Here is a 17,323-nt window from a genome sequence, read left to right on the forward strand (position 1 = left end):
TTGCATCTTTATCTGAAAGCTAGGGCATCAGCAGAAAGACAACAAGCCTTTGGTTTTTTGCTCACTGCTGTCTCCAACTCCTGGAATAAGACCTAGGGCATAACATGATCAGAAATGTTTGTTGACTGAGTAGAATGGTCTCTCCTAGTCTCTGAATCCTTACCCCCAACAATCTTTATTTATGCTGCGTTCCATTTTAAATATAAAGCATCATTTGAGGACTTTTAGGAGCTTTGTCTTCGTAACAGTGTTGGTACTTATCTCTCAAGTTGTGTTCAATGCAACTATACCAGTTAGTAATTCCATTTGGAGTATTCTTGAAACAAGGAATAACAACATGTTAAACAGAACTGAGAAGAAAGTCTTTTACAGAAAGACTTTGATAATGGAAAAGCATATATTAATGATACGCTTTGCTGGGTGAAATTAGAAATTAACAAAATGCAATGCATTCATTGGCTAGGGTTGCCATAACAAAGTACCACAGACTGGGTAGCTTAAGTAACAGAAATTTATTTCTAGGGATTAGAAGTTGTAGAGGCCTGAAGTCCAAGATCAAGGTGTCAGTAGGGCTGGTTTCTTTGGACAGCCGTTCTCCTTTACTTAAGGTGTCTGTCATGTCTGGTATCGTCACATGGTCCTCCCTGTGGGGTCTGCCTGTGTCCTAATCTGTTCTCAGGAAGACATTAATCATATTGGATAAGGACCTGCCCTTTCTACCCTGTCTTACTTTAAAGTTCTGCTTCCTACAGTCTTTGAGATGTACTGGAAGTTAAGACTTCAACACATGAATTTGCAGGGAAGGGGGACACAACTTAGGCTATAACATGGGAATAGAGAAAAGCTAATGCTGCATTTATATAATATATACATTTGCTAGTATTAAGTCACTGGAATCACTTGGACAACTAGATTTTTGATGTTACCAAATTTTATTAGCAGCCAGTATCATGAATGGAGGGAAAGCTAAAATTAAATCCTACTGAAACATCAAGACACTATTTCCCTAAAACCTAGGAGTCTCTTATAGTCTGTTACAAAAGAATTAGGCAATTGGCCCTGTCCATCTTCCAGAAATGTGCCTATATTTATAAATTTCTTTTTTTTTTTTTTTGGCAACACTGGGGTTTGAACTCAGGGCCTCACACTTGCTAGGCAGGCACTTTCACTGCTTGAGCCACTCCACCAGCTCAAATTTCATATTTTTTAAATGTTGGTCCACATACTTTGTAATCTAAAACGTCATCCAGTGCAATCATTGACATCTAAACCATCCTCAATATTGTAATCATTAAATTCTCAGCTATGACTGTAATACCCTATCTTGGTACTTTCTGAACTTTCATTTTGTTTTTTACTTTTTTGGTTGTACTAGGGTTTGAACTCAGGGCCTCATGCACCCTACCAGTTGAGCCACTTCACCAGCTCTTCTTGGTACTTTCTACTTTACTCCTTATTGCTGATACTGTCGTCTTAAAAAGAAACAACCCAAACAGGTTCACAACCATCCAAAAGAAACTCAGAAGTAGGAAACATTGCTTGACAGGATATCTGTGGCACAACTTAATTCAGTAAACTTAAGCAGTTAAAAGTATTCCTGCTCAAAAATCTGCTTAAAAAAGCTTTCACCCAGGCTGGCAAAGTGGCTCAAATTGTACCAAGCATGAGATCCTGAGTTCAAACCCCTGAGCCACCAAAAAAAAAAAAAAAAAAAAATTTGTTAAAAAGGTTTCACCCAAAGTTGATCAGATTGTTCAGGAAACTAAGCATTTTTTTCCATTGCTCCTAAAAATATAAATTGATTCAAATTTTCTGAATGCCAAATTTTGCAACATTTATCAAAAGCCATGGACTATAATAAACCTGTTAATCCTGTGTTTCTATTTCAATTAATTTGTCCAAAAGAATCATGAGTATGGTTAAAGACATAGCTCTTTGGGATATACACAGTAGCGGTGAACACAGGGCCACATTCTACATCAAGAAGAGAAGTCAAACTAGGGGAAGATTTTACCTGAGTGAACTCTGTCTTCTGGAGACTGCTCCAGGAAACATTATTCTGTACCTCTAACTTCCGATCCCTACCTCCTGGCCAGCTCTGTTTCTCTGTTGCACTGCTACGCAGGTAAAATATGGCCAAAGTATTTAACAACAGCTTGTTAAATGAATTGTGATCCATGTAATAGAGTATCATGCACCATTAAAAATCACATTCTAAGCCAGGTATGGTGGTGCCCACTTGCAGTCCCAGCAGTAGGGAGGAGGCTGAGGCAGGAGAGACAGCCTTAGCTATGTAATACCCTGTCTCAGAAAAATCACATTTTAAAATAGTATTTAATAGCACAAAAATCGCCATGTTATTTTAAGTTTTTAAAGTAATATTTCTTAGTATAGTCCCAAAAGGATAAATACTGTATGATTCCACTCACTTGAGATAGAGTACTCAAAATTATAGAGACAAAGGTACAATTGAGAGGCTGGAGGTATGTCTCAAAGGGTAGAGCACCTACCTAGCAAGCATGCAAACCCCAGAAGTGCCAATAAAAAGGGGGTGCGTGAATTGGGACTATGGAAAGGTTGAAATGGGATATTATAATTCACTGGGTACAATTTCAGCTTTAAAGGCAAAAAGGGAAATGCAGAGGAATGTTGGTGATGGTTGTACCTCATGATGAATGTGTTTAATACTACTGAACTGTACACTTAAAATGGTTAGTGTGCTAAATTTTTGTATGTATTTTACCACAATAAAAATGTTAAAATAGTTACTAAACAGTGTGATCTCATTCCTATTAACAGAGACAACTTTGGACAATTTATAACATTAAAAAAATTGCATCATTTTTAATTTCCTTTTTCTGTTTATCTTTCTAATTTCCTACAATGAATGTTTCATAATCAGAAAAAATACTTTAAAATGATTCCCGCCCAACAAAAATAAAACTGAAAATTTACTTTAATCTTGTTAATGAAACAAAACCAGCCTTTGTGTGTCTCTCCCCTCTGAGTTATCTGGGTGGTATGTGGGTTGGCTGGGATGTGTGTGGTAGAGGCCACAGCAGGGGAATCTTCTGGAGGCACTTGCCCCATTCTAGCAGGTACAGCATGTGACTCTGTTGCCAGTAAGAGCAGTGGTTGTTCCCGAGGGCCAGAAACAGAAGGGCCTCAAGGAAGTGATAGTTGTGTGGGCAAAGACCAGAAAGGAATCTGTAAGAATTGCTAACTGTATACCTCCTACTTCACTGACTTAAAATAATAAAAAGAAATCCTTAACCCATCAAAGATTTTGCTGCAATATAAAGAAATTTGTGAAAATGGTATACTCTGAGGAGCTACATGTGTTTCTGGAGATGAGATTGAAAGACAGTGACCATGAAATGTGCTTTTGTCATGTTCTAGTCTTTACGCTTTCATACACAGTAGACCATGTAAACCCACTGTACCTATTCCAGGAAGGCAAGAGAGAACCTGCAGCCTCAGAGGGCTGCAGTGACCTGTCTCCTGCAGAAGACTGTCCCTTCTAGAAACCCGATGATCCTGAAACCCTCCAAAGTAGTCATTCTTGTGCCCTCCGTGCACTTTCCCTCATCTAGCTCCTACCCATGACCATGACCACTTCATTGCAATGTGTCCTTTCCCACTATATGGCTGATTCTTACATCTTTGTCCCCAGCCTTGGCCTCTCACATATGCTCCAATTTCCATTTGCCCAGCGTTTATAGTATCCCCTCAAAATGAATCCTTCCCCACCTGTCCTCCCAATTTCCCCTTCCTTGTCAGAGCTACCACCATTTTTCTGGGAAAAAGAAATCTAGATGGTGTCTGTTCTCTCTCATTTATTGTCTCATTTAACCTGTCACACAGACCTGTCCAAAATTTCCTTAAGGGATACTACAGATTTCATGTTTCCTTGTTTATTCTCATTGTTACCCATAGTCTGGGCCTCTCCCACACCTGTACCTCTCCTACTTCCTTTTGCTTGGTTGTCTCGAGCGAAAGTGTGCCTTCCCTCCTTCCACTAGCCCATTCGCCTCCCGCCACTGGTAAGTGCATGTTTCATTGTCATGTACTTCCAGGCTCAGGGACTGGTATCAGCTTCCACTTCCAAGCCCAAACACCTTACTGGGTTTGTGGCATCCTTTTTAAGCAAAACTCCCCCTGCCCCATAGCAATCCCAATTTACTTCTGACTGCCAGTAGACACTCTGTTCCCATTGGACTACTGACCTCATTAGTTCTTTCTGTCTCCCTCTCTGCCAGACTTGTACACCCTGTGTACTCCATTTGCCAGATCTGCCATCAGATAACCTGTGCTCCATTCTCAACCCTACCATTTGTTAGTGCTTTGACATTAGACATACTACCGCTGCGGAACCTCAACTTCTTCCTGTGGAAAATGGAAATGTTACAGCCTAATTCTAAGGTCACTGAAAGGACTAAATGGTCCAGTGTATGGAAAGGTCATTTAGCCGGCTGCCTAGCACAAAGATCATAAATGTGCCTCCTCTTCGGATCCGTGGAACATCATGGGGAAAATGAATATCATATGGTAAACACAAGATTGTGTGAATAATCAGTAGATGTAATAAATGCTTAATATATGTTGACTTAACAACCTTTCAGCTCTGACATCATCTCCCTCTCTGTTAACATTGTTTGACCACTGTTGACACTGAAAAACTTCATCCTTCTTTAAACTCCCATGGCATTTACACCCTAATGCTTAAATGTTTACAACTGATTGTTGTAATCCTTTCACATGTGTTGTCCCATCTCTAACTAGTTTGCAAGGTCCTTGAGGACAAAGATAATGATATTCCTGTAGCTGACATTTGGTGATTGTGGTCTATGAGCTAGCACTTGACATTTATAACTACTCTAACCTTCCCATAACCCGAGGAGGGTACTTGCTGTTATCATCCTTGTGTGCAGAGGCACAGATGCTAGCAGATTACCCCAAGGCAATCAGGTTAGTGAGCAACAGAGCTAAGGCCCTGCAGTCTGGCCCAACAGTTTTGTGTACTATTGACTGCTCCCCAGGGGATGGAATCACATACTGATTCACAGATGGGTGTGACCCTCTTCTGTACCTAGGAGCTGTCTCACAGGCTTGCAAGCGGCTGCTTGAGAGAGTACTTCCCTCACCTTCTTGGCAAACTTCCTTTAAAGAGCATCCTAAAAAGAACCAAAAGTACACACAAAGCCATGATTACTAGCAGATACTTTGCTACTGTTACATTATGTAGCAAATGAAGGAAGAAAGGAAAGAGAAGAAAAGGGAGAAAGAGACAGGGCCATGTGGGAGAAGTGGTGAGAATGATAAACAGGAAAGAAGGGAACACTAGAGAGGCCAGGACTTTCCATACAGCCCATACAACAGTGCTTCCCTGTTCCAGATGACCAACAGCCTACATGTATGCATTGGTTTACACTTGCTCCTGCTGCTGCCCTAAGTACGGTGGAGTTTTGCTTTGAGAATTTGAAAGCTAGGGAAGGGGCTGCTAGAAACCCAGCCCAGAGGCCATCAGAGCTGATGCTCCCTTAGGGAGGCTTCTCCTCAACAGAAATGATCCTGGGAGGTTGAAATGGCACAGGAAGACAGGATGCTTGCTGCTGAAGTTCTCACTGTGCCAAAGTCAAGGTGGGGTATAAAATGTAAATTTCAAATGCAAAATTACACAGGATGTTTTATAACCTTAAGAACGAACTCTGAAAAATATTACTGGATTCTCTGCTCCTTGTACCAACCCCTTTAATGATACAAGTGAAACCTGGTCTATCTGAAACGTTGTGAGGGGTCAGAGTGGCAGAATGGCCCCAAGGGACATAATCTCTAAGAATAACACCTCTAAATGGCCTAATCAGGAAATTTTTCCACCTGTCATCCGCATAAAGAACACCAAAAAAACATTTTTTTTTTTCAAATGGAAATCTACCTAGAAACATCCACACATCTCAGTCATCAACACTCAAAGACAAGTGGGGATTATGGCTAAACTTTATTTCTTGCAGGGACAAAAAAGTAAAAAGGATTAAGAAAATGAAACCATGGCAACAAACCATAGGCATCACAAACCCTGCCAAATCTTTGCCTTGTTCAACTAGGCCAACAACAGCTCTGACACAATTACATTTCACCAGATGCTGCCGCAACACCACTGGGATACAGTGAACTCACTGTTAGCTGAAGCCAAAACCAAATTGTTTGCATCTGATGTGTATTTCATATTCCTGTTTCCCCATGCCTGTCTGAAAACTGACTTGATGTAACAACCTCTAGTTCCACATTTCAAAGGGTAGCAGCATGAATTTTTACAATACATTCCTCAGCAGGGAGGAATTGCAGCAGTAACTGTAAGAAAATGTTCTCCTGAACAATAAACCAAAAGTTTTGTGAACACAAAATGACAACTTTCATTAAAAGGTGCCTGTTATTTTTGGTATTTCCAGTTACATAAAGGATAAATATATTCAGACAACTGGCCATGACGTTTTCCTGGCAACTCCAGCTTCAGTTTTCTCTAAGCAAGGGTGAGTTTCATATTTTTCCAGAAGAGACAAACAGGAATGCCTCATTAAATTGTTCCCTTAGATTTTTAATTCAATACCACACAACACTTCTATATTGAGCTCAACACAATAGTAATAAAAGTCACTATTCTGAAGTCAAATGATGTCTCTTTCATCCAAGACCTTGTTTTGGTTCCTCTTCCTCTGAGCTGAGCATTTAACCTCCAGCCTTTCCCCCAGTTCTCAACCAGGGCAATTTTGCCCCGCAGGAAACATTAGGCAATGTCTAGGAACATTTTTGCTGCAACTGGAGAGTTCAATTGGTATTTAGTGACTGAGAATCCAGGACTTTTGCCAAACATATACAATACACAGGACAGCTCTGCACGGTGAAAAATTACCTAGTTTCTCATGTCCACAGTGCCGAGGTTGAGCAACCCAACAATAAGTTCACCAACCCATTTTTAATTTTAAAAAGAAAAAAAATGCCTTTTTTTCATAAGGGTATCTTCAATGACTCTTTATTTATCAGGTTATAAATAGCAACCTCCTAAACCTTACTGTCAACACCCCCCAATCTACTTCTGCACTACCTTCCACCTTGACTGAATAAATAATGATGGTCTCTGCTCAGTGTTCTGCAGCAGCTCGCCCACTGGACAATCCCCACTGTGACTGGCACCCTGTAGGTATCAGGAATGGTCCTTCTCTTCCTCCTAAGGAGCTCAGACTGACTGTGATGAGAATGGGGAAGAAAGCCATGGACCCTTGTTTCCCACAAATCTCCACATAAACCATGCTCTTGTCTGTTCTTTGCTAAGAAAAACTGTTCATCGATCACTGAACACTCAAATTTCTCAGGAGTGGGTGACTGCACACTGAGCTTTCTACAACCCTTCTTGGGCTTCTGGGTTGTAGGGAAGCTGGCAAGGGCTGAAGGAATTCACACTGCAGCAGAGGATCAGTGTTGACCTTGAGAATTTAGATTGATGCATTTAAACCTGTCTCAGTGTACCTCAACTGGTCAGATTCAAAATCCCCAGGGAAGACAGAAAGCAACATACATGTGAACTTGACAATGTATTTGTTATATGGCAGGGGGAGAGCTATAATACAATATAAACTACATGGTTTACCTCCTCTTTTCCTTTGTCTTTATAACTCCTAATAAATATTCATTTGGTTATGCAGAGTGAGTAGACAGTATTTACAAGAAGCCTTTATACTAGCATTTGTCAAAACGCAACTTTCTATTCAGCCTGATTGTCTTTCCATGGGCATGACCTCTCTGCTTTTGTTGATAATTGAGAAATAAATATTGTTATCAATGGCTATGATATAGATTGAATTTGTCAACTGTTAATTGTTCATCCTAGGATGCTCTGAGGGCGGGGTGAGGGGAGTCCTGTAAATTGTTTCTCTTAGGTTGGCAGTTTTTTTCTTGGTTTTAAAATATTTTAAAATATTAAAACCAAATCAAAGTATTAACCTGCTGTTGCAACAGAAAGATGGCTATGAAAACTTTCTCTGATCAAAAAGGAGAGACTATGTGTCAGGCTCAAATATCCCATGTGTTTGAGAATATCTGCAAAATGATGATTACGATTTGTCATGAGCTGCATGAGAGAGAAGGCATTAATTTTATCTTCACTCTCCTAGGAGAGGCATAAACAGTTCCACTGCAGAATAACACTGAGAAACACTGAGAAAGTCTTTTGCTTTGTCTCAGATAAATCTTTCTGGTGCTGATGAAAACAGATAGGCATTTCAATCTATGTTTATTTATTTATTTATTTTCAATCTATGTTTATAACTAGGTATTCTGTCAGGTTTCAGCATAGTGAACATGTACCTGTTGAAAAAGCAATATTATGCCTGTGGTTAGGCAACTACTGTCCTGAGAGTTAATATAGTGTCATAGTTAAGATCTCAGCTCTGAGGCCAGGCACTGTAGTTCAACAGCTGTAATCACAGCACTCAGGAGACTGAGGCAGGAGGATCACAAGTTTGAAACCAGCCTGGGGTACAATGCAAGACCCTGTTTAAAAAAAAAATCTGGGTATGATGACTCACACTTGTTTACAAGTGGGAGGTTAAATAGAAGGATATCTCTCCAAGGTCAGCCTGGACAAAAATGGGAGACCCTATCTGAAAAATAACTAAAGCATAAAGGGCTGGGGGGTGTGGCCCAAGTGGTAAAGCACTTGCCTAGGGATCATGAGATCCAGAATTCAAACCCTACTACCATCAAAAAAAAAAAAAAAAAAAACTCAGCTCTGCTGCCAGATTGTCTGAGCATGAATATAGTCCTACCATTTACTAGCTATGACTTCTCTAAACCATCTTCCCTCCTATTTAAAATAAGAATAAGAACAGGACTTATCCTGGGTCGTGGTGGGCTCTAAGTGTGTAAATCCACATAAAACAGGGCTGGTATATAATCAGCTCTCAGCAATCGCTAGCTACTGTGTTTCATTGTGTTATGCATGGGTGATATCTGGTTTTTCTTTTGTTTTGTTTTGCAGTATTGGGGGTGGAACCCAGGACCTTGGCCATACTAGGCAGGTGCCCTACTGCTGAACTCTACACTGAGCTCAGTAGCAATATCCATTTTTTAATTTCTCTTTAATGAAAAACGGTCCTAGTTATATTGCACACACTAATTGTAAAAAGAAAAATAAGCAGAAAACCCAAGGAGACATAAATAAAGAAAGTAGAAGTCCCGCTACCCCTTAAAAATAACCACAGCTCAGAGTCTGGGGTAGCTCTTTTCACCTTTGAATTAACATGCTCACTTACAGACACATGCATGCAAATAACATGAGTTAATCTTTTCCTTTAAGTTTTCTGGCCTTAGTTCCCTCTCCTTCAAATGTATGAGCATATTCATCTTAAGCATTTAATGTTTATTTTTAGCTCTGTAATCCACATGGGCATTTTTGTGTGGGTATTATGAAATAAGAATGTAATTCTCAGCCAGGCATGGTCATGGGCACCTGTAGTCTCTGCTGCCCAGGAGGCTGAGGTGGGAGGAAATCACCCAATTGCAAGAGTGTGGGGCCAGCCTGGGCAACATACCAAAACTCATCTGTTAAAAAACAAAAAAGAGGAGAGGGAGGGGAGAAATAGGGAGAAGGAAAAAATGTAATTCTCCCCTAAATGGTGCTCCACTTGTCTTCACACTAACTCCTGTATTTCTTCCTTCTCTCATGGACTTGAAATACAAAGTTTATCATATAAGAATGGGTTTATTTCCAGCCCATCTTCTTGTCCATCCATCTGTCTGGCAAAATTTATCATCTATCTGTCCATGTGCTTCTGTGTCAGGATCACACTGCTCTAATTTCAGTAGCTTTATTATATATTTTAATATTAACTTATAGCAGGCTCTTAGCTCTTCTTAGCAAAGTGGTAGTTATTTCTAATTTCATGGATAATGGAATTTCCTGAGGCTACAGATTCAAGAAAAAAGAAATAAAAGACTCACTAAGAGTCATGTGCCCAGAGGATTGCATAAATGGGCCTTTATCAGTAAGAATAGGGTCTTATCCCTGCCAACAGTGCCTAAAAAAGGTTTTTAAAATATTAAGCCCTTAAGTAGGTATTTGGTGTTTCCCATGGCTGTGCGATAAATAACATTCATTGCTTTACCAGTGATTTGACACTTGGGCATTTAATCCTGGTTTCTAATAACAGTAGTTGGAGAGAAAGTAAAGTTGAACTAAAGTTTAGGCCATATATATATATGTATATATATGTATATATATATATATATATATATATATATATATATATATATATATATATATATATAAATTTTATATAAAATTTCCTAGTTATGAAGACAACATGCATGAAACATGCTTTCTTTTTTTACTGTAAAATCTTAAGAAAGGCTTCTCACTGGTTCCATAAAGGTAGCATGAGTCTATTTCTTTCCCATGACAGGACTCAAAGCTAACACTTCTCCACAATACTGAAGTCACTCAGAGAGAATGCTTTTTCTGTTCTTTTGTATCACATTCTTATCGATTTAAAGCCTGGCTTAACTATAGACACTAAATGCTCATTAATAATGAAAATAAGGTAAATACTATCTTGACTAAATAATAGACCTGGTAGTACAAGTCTGAGAAAACTTCGTATTTACTTTTAAAATGCTACGAGCAGCATGTCTGCAACCACATTTGACCAACAGAGGAAAGTAATCATTAGAAGAAATGTATCAACATTGATTTCAATGAACCACATGGTAATGATAAATGGAAAGTAGTTGTGTAAGCAAATGTAAAAATAAAGTTGTAAGAAATAGAAATGCAACCAGAAAGAACACTACTGCTTCTGGGCATGGGGCGCTAACTGGTACTGGACTTGCCCGAGTGCAACAAACAATAAGACACTAGAGAAGATATATGAAATGATTGTTTTCTGACATTGAACAACAGACAAAGCAGAGCTATAAACTGGAGAGAAGTGAAACAAGGCAAGGCCTATAACCACCCAGCTTTCGTCCTGCAGCTACTTCACAGACTGTGACTGGGGGTGGGGGGTGAGGGGTGACTCAAGTCGAATTACTAAGCAGAGGAGACAGAGGTCAGACTCAGAGAGGCACAGGCAGCTGGAGTGTGCAGGATACTAGAGACAAGTAAGCTAGAAAAGCAAGAATTAAAAATTTGCATAAGGAACTTCTAGCATCTTGGACACATTGACAGAGAGAAACTCTGTGAGACCAGGCAAAGAGCATCTATGAGAGAATTATAAAATGAGCAACCCCACAGTTCACGGAGATCTGTGAGATGTTCAAGTTCTGGCCAGAAAGAGCAGAGAAGTCTTGGAAGTATACAAAAGCACTGCATTGGGCTGGTGGAGTGGCTCAAGTGGTAGGGTGATAATTAGCAAGCACGAAGCCCTGAGTTCAAACCCCAGTGTCACCAAAAAACAAACAAAAAAAGTGCTACATTATTGAAGTGACGTAGTATTACTTGAAGGCACACTAATGAACTGAAGATGATGTATACCTTAAATCTTACAGCAGCCATTAAAAAATAAAACAGTTTTATTAGCCAATAAGGGGGGGGGGGTAAAATGAGATATTGAGATATGCTCAATTAATCCAAAAAGTCAAGCACAGAAGAAAAAAGAAAATCAAATGGGGCTATAGAAAATAAGTAACAAGACATAAGATTTAAATTTAACCATGTCAATAATTATATTAAATGAATATGGACTAAGCACTAAGCATTCTAATTATAAAACAGAGATTGAGGAAGTAGCTCAAGTGGTAGACCATTTGCAAGTACAAGCCCTGGGTTCAGTCCCCAATACCACTGCCAAAAAAAAAAAAAAAGAAGGAAAGAGTGAGAGATGGAGGGAGGGATCTACTTCATACATACGAAGAAAGGATAAAAGGAAAAGGATGACTTGTGAAAATTTTATTAAGGAAAGCAAAATGTTATGTTGGAAAATATTTACTTAATGCAAAGAAACCAGCAAAGGAGGAGTAGAAGGATAGAAAAGATGATACATATCAGAAACAAAATGTCAAATGGTATGTGCACATTTCACATTCATTTTGAAAAGTAGTTTTGCTAGATGGGAGATTCTTGCTTGAAATTGTTTTTCTTTTAGCACTTTGAATGTTATCCCACCACCTTATAACAAATTAGACGTGAGTGTGTTAAATAATTAAATGGAAAGGCAGTTGTACCAGTTTGGATTTAAATAAAAACAAGGTCCAACTGTATGCTATCTACCAAAGACATACTTTACATCCAAAGATAAAAATAAGGCTGAGGCAGGAGAATCATAAGTTCAAAGCCAGCCATGACTATGTCAAAAAACCCTGTCTCAAAAACAAAATGATAAAAATAAATTGAAAGTAAAAGCAACCATAAGAAAGCTAGCATCACTAGAGTAATATTAGATACAACAGATTTGAAACATTTAACATTCTTAAAAATGTTATTAGAGCCAGGTGCTGGTGGCTCACACCTGTAATCCTCTCAGGAGGCAGAAATCAGGAGGATCGTGGTTTGAAGAAAGTTCAAGCAAATAGTTTGTGAGACCCTATCTTGAAAAACCCATCACAAAAGTAGGGCTGGTGGAGTGGCTCAAGGTGTAGGCCCTAGTTCAAGCCCCAGTACCACAAAACAAATGTTATTAGAGATAGAGAGAAATATTTTATCATGCTAAGAGATTTAGCCTATCAGGAAAATATACTTATAAACATATACACACTCATGGCAGAGCTTCCAAAATACATGAAGAAAAAAAACTTACAGAATTGAAAGGAGACTAACCATTCAACAATGTTGGAGATCTTACGACTACATTTTCAATAATAGAATAGTAGACATGATAGCAAGGAAATAAGAGACTTCAACAGCACAATAGCCAAAGTATTGCTAACAGACCTGTGTAGACCACTGCTCAGCAACACAATACACAGGAATTTCACCAGGAGAGCCCATTGCTAAGTAATAACAAAAGTATCAATGTATTTTAAATAAGTAAAGTTATACAAAGTATCCTACACAACCAAAATGGAGAGAATTTAGACATTGGTAATGGAAACTCACAAGTATGTGCAAATCAAACAACATATTCCTAAACAACTGAGTCAAAACAGGTGTCATAGGGAATATTTTAAAAACACTTAGATACTGAGGAGTGAAGAAGATGGAAATACACCACATACATATGAAGACAGTATAATGAAACCCACCACACACTGGAAGGGGAAGAAAGAGGGGGTAATGGAAATACCATGGAGGGGGACTTGCTCAAAGTCCGTTGTGTGCATCCACAGTATTACCACATGGGTGATAACATGAATGTATGATAAATCAAAAAATTTTAAATACTTTGAGATTAATGAAAGTGAAGACAGTTTACCAAAATTTATAAAATGCATCTAACATAGTGCTTAGAGGGAAAGTTATAAATTTAAACACCAAATTTTAAAAAGAAAATCTCAACTCAAAGACTAAACCTTTGACCCAAAGATGCTATAGAAAAAAAGCAAATTAAGCCTAAAGTTAGCAGAAAGAAAGCTATAATAAAAATTACATCAGAGATTAATAAAACAGAGAACCAAAAAACAGTAGAGAATAAGATAAAAAGCTAGAGTTCTTTTTTGACTGATTAATGAAATTCCTAGACTCACCAAACAAAAAGGAAAAAAGAAATGAAATTACTGCACTCAAAAATGAGAGGCTATTACTACCGACTCTACTAATGAAAAATACTATGAAGAATTAATTCACACTATGAAAAACAAATTTAGAGGATTTTTTCTATATCAGTTGAGATGATCATGAGTTTTTTATTCTGTTGCAATTATGTATTAAATTAATTGGATTTTCAGATATTAAAATACTTTTGCATTTGTCTTTACTCACAGAAGTTATGAAAATCCTAAGACATATACAAAAGGGGCTTATAGAACTAATAAGTAATATTGATAAGATCATATGATCCAATTTAGTTGATTTTCACAACTAGGAAATAAGGAGTAAAAAATGGGTTCAGTTTTTTCTGCACGGAGATACCCAGTTTTGTACTGGAAGAGCTCGATGGATTAAAGACTGCCAATGCTGATGGCTAGTTACCAGGTGGGACAAATGGAACACTTGTACCTCCATGGCAGTGTAATACATTTGTTGTGAGGCGGGGAGAAAGATTGGCATTCCTTATAAAACACATTTACCATATGTCTCAGCAATTCCACTCGGATCTTTACTCAAAAGTGAAAACATCCACACAAAGCCTTTTTTATGAATGATACTTATGTCAGTTTTTATTCACAAAAGTCAAGACCTGCAAACAAACCAAAAGTGCATCCAAGTGTGGTACATTCATGCCATGGAATGTGAATCCACAATAAAAACTTAACAATGTGGTAAATGCTGAACAAAAGAAGCCAGACACTCACTGAACACTGTCAGAGGGTTGGAAAGTGTTTGCTGGAGTCCTGGACAGGAAATGCGATTGATTGAAAAGACACATGAACTTTGGAGTGATGAAACTGTCCTACGTGTTGATTTTAGTGGTCATTGTACAGATGGATTTATTTGTCACAATTTATCATACCCCACACTTATTATAAATGCCTTTTATTATATGTAGATTAACTTCAAAATATTTATTCTAAAAAGACAATGTGTGTATATTTAAAGAATATTAAAATAATTTTAATTATTTAAATAGAGCAGCAAGTTAGTCTCAAAATAATTTTAGGACTTCTCTTTTTCTTTAGTGCTGAACACCCCTACTTGGCAGTGTAGTGGAACACATCTTTATAATTGTGAGTACTTTGGTCCTTTAAAGGGCTTCTAACCTTTGGGTTTGAGCCTTAGTTAAGAAACTCTTAACTCTTAACTAGTTAAGAGTTTCTAGTTAGTATGTTCTAACTAGAAAATACCTTCTTGAATTCTGAAACAAAGAAAATATTAACTTCCAAATTTTTCACTGCCAAAGAGATTGTGGCTAAGAGTTCTCCCCATTTGACGGAGGAAAAAAGGATGCCTCACCTATCCCTCTGCTTTCTGTGTAGTCTGAAAAGAGTCACAGAGAAAAAGAAGGAAGGACACTCTGTCCTGTTGAGTCACTTACAGATAAAAAGGTGTCCTTCAGCAACTACACATGAACAATTAAGTTAATTACCCCTAAGACAGTGACCTTTTTATAAATAACACATATGTGAGGTATAGGTAGGAACATATATTTACATATGAAAGATACGTTTCCTTGGAATAGAGATTTTTAATGCCATCTTCATAGCTGGTATGTCGACTTAAATCTGGATGATGGCTTTAAATTTCATATTGGATGGCTTTAAAGCAAAAATAACAAGAAAATTTCATCTAGGACCCCACAGTCACAACATGGAATTGAAAGGGCCTATAGCTGGGAGCCAGTGGCTCACGCCTGTAATCCTAGCTACCCAGGAAGCAGAGATCAGGAGGCTCGTGGTTTAAAGCCAGCCTGGGCAAATAGTTCGAAAGACCCTATCTTGAAAAACCCTTCACAAAAATAGGGCTGGTGGAGTGGCTCAAGGTGAAGGCCCTGAATTCAAGCTCCAGTACCGGAAAAAAAAAAAAAAAAAAAAAAAAGGTGGCCTGTAGAGCTGATTCAGGAAATGAGTGAGTAAACAAAAAAGTAAAATAAATCTGCCAGAACCGCCCCTCCCCCATTGGCGTGTGTGTGTGTGTGTGTGTGTGTGTGTGTGTGTGTGTGTGTTATTTATATCATTTGAGAAGTAATACCAAAAGGAATTTTGGAACATCCAGAGTAAAGGAACAGCCACAGAAATGATAAATGCCTAGGTAAATATAGTAGACTCTTCTCCCAAGTTCTTTAAAATATGTTAGATAGTTGAAAGCAAAACTCATGACATCATCTGAGGAGTTTTTTGATGTGCATATGTAATATGCAAGACAGTATAACACAAGGAAGAGGGCAAAGGACATATAGAGTAATGAGGTTTCCACATTCCTATTAAAATGGTAAAATATTAATTCTTAGTAAGCTATGAAAAGTTAAGTATGCATGTTGTAAGCCCTAAAGCTGCTGTTTGAAAGAGAAAGGATTTTTAAAAAGTGTATACAGAGATTCAGGCACTGGTGGCACACACCTATAATCCTAGCTACTCAGGAGGCAGAGACCAGAAGGATTGCGGTTTGAAGACAGCCCAGACAAATAGTTCATAAGACACTATCTCAAGAAACTCTTCACAAAAATAGGTTTTATGGAGTGGCTTAAGGTGAAGTTCAAACCCCAGTACCACTAAAAAAAAAAAAAAAGAAACTATACACAGAGAAATGGCCAAAAAGAAATAAATTTATTATTTATTTCTTTGCAATATTGGGATTTGAACTCAGGGCCTATGCTTGTGCTTGTTAGGCAGATGCTGTACCACTTGAGCCACACCCCCAGCTCAAGAAATAATAAATTTAAATGGAATAGTAGAAAATATTAAAATAATCCCAAAGAAGTCAGGATAGAGGGAAAATAGCATAAACAGGAGGGAATAAGCAAATAATAAAATGGTGTGCCTAAATCCTAGCATATCTATAGCTTCATTACATAAAAATGGTCTAGACACACTAATTTAAAGACAGAGATTGTCAAAAAATTTTAAAAATGAACCAGGTGTATGTTGTTTGCAAGAAACTCAGTTTAGGATTGGAGATGTGGCTCAATAGTAGAGCATTTGCCTAAGTATGCAAGAGGCCCTGATCCCTAACACTGAGAGGTGAGAAGAAACTCAATGCAAACATAATGATGAATGATTTAAGTAGGTTAAAGCTAAAAGGATGAAAAAGATACATCATTCAAACCTTATTCAAAGAAAACTTGAGTAGCACGTTAACATCACAGTAGACCTCGGAACAAAAAAGTTATTAAGGATATTCATAATCATAAAAGTGCCAGTTCTCCAAGAAGACATAGTAATTCTAATCCTGCAACAGAACTTCACTTAAAACATGAAGTGAGAACTAATGGGACTGAAAAGAGACAGGCAAAACCACAATTGTAGCTAAAGACCTCAGCACTCCTCTCTCTAACAGAACTAGCACACAGAGCATTATCAAGAAAGTAGGGTTGGAGGCAGGGTGCAAAAGGTAGAGTTCCTGCCTAACAAGTGCAAAGCCCTGAGTTCAAACCCCAGTACCACACACACACACACACACAAATAAAAATAAAAAAGAAAAGAAAATAGGACTTAGTTTTAGGGTTTTGATCTTAAATGTCATCCAAGGGTTTGGTTGCCAGCTTATGGCACTATTGGGAGGTGGTGGAACCTTTAGGAG

This window comes from Castor canadensis, chromosome 15, assembly GCF_047511655.1.
Source record: "Castor canadensis chromosome 15, mCasCan1.hap1v2, whole genome shotgun sequence".
Classification (NCBI taxonomy): Eukaryota; Metazoa; Chordata; class Mammalia; order Rodentia; family Castoridae; genus Castor; species Castor canadensis.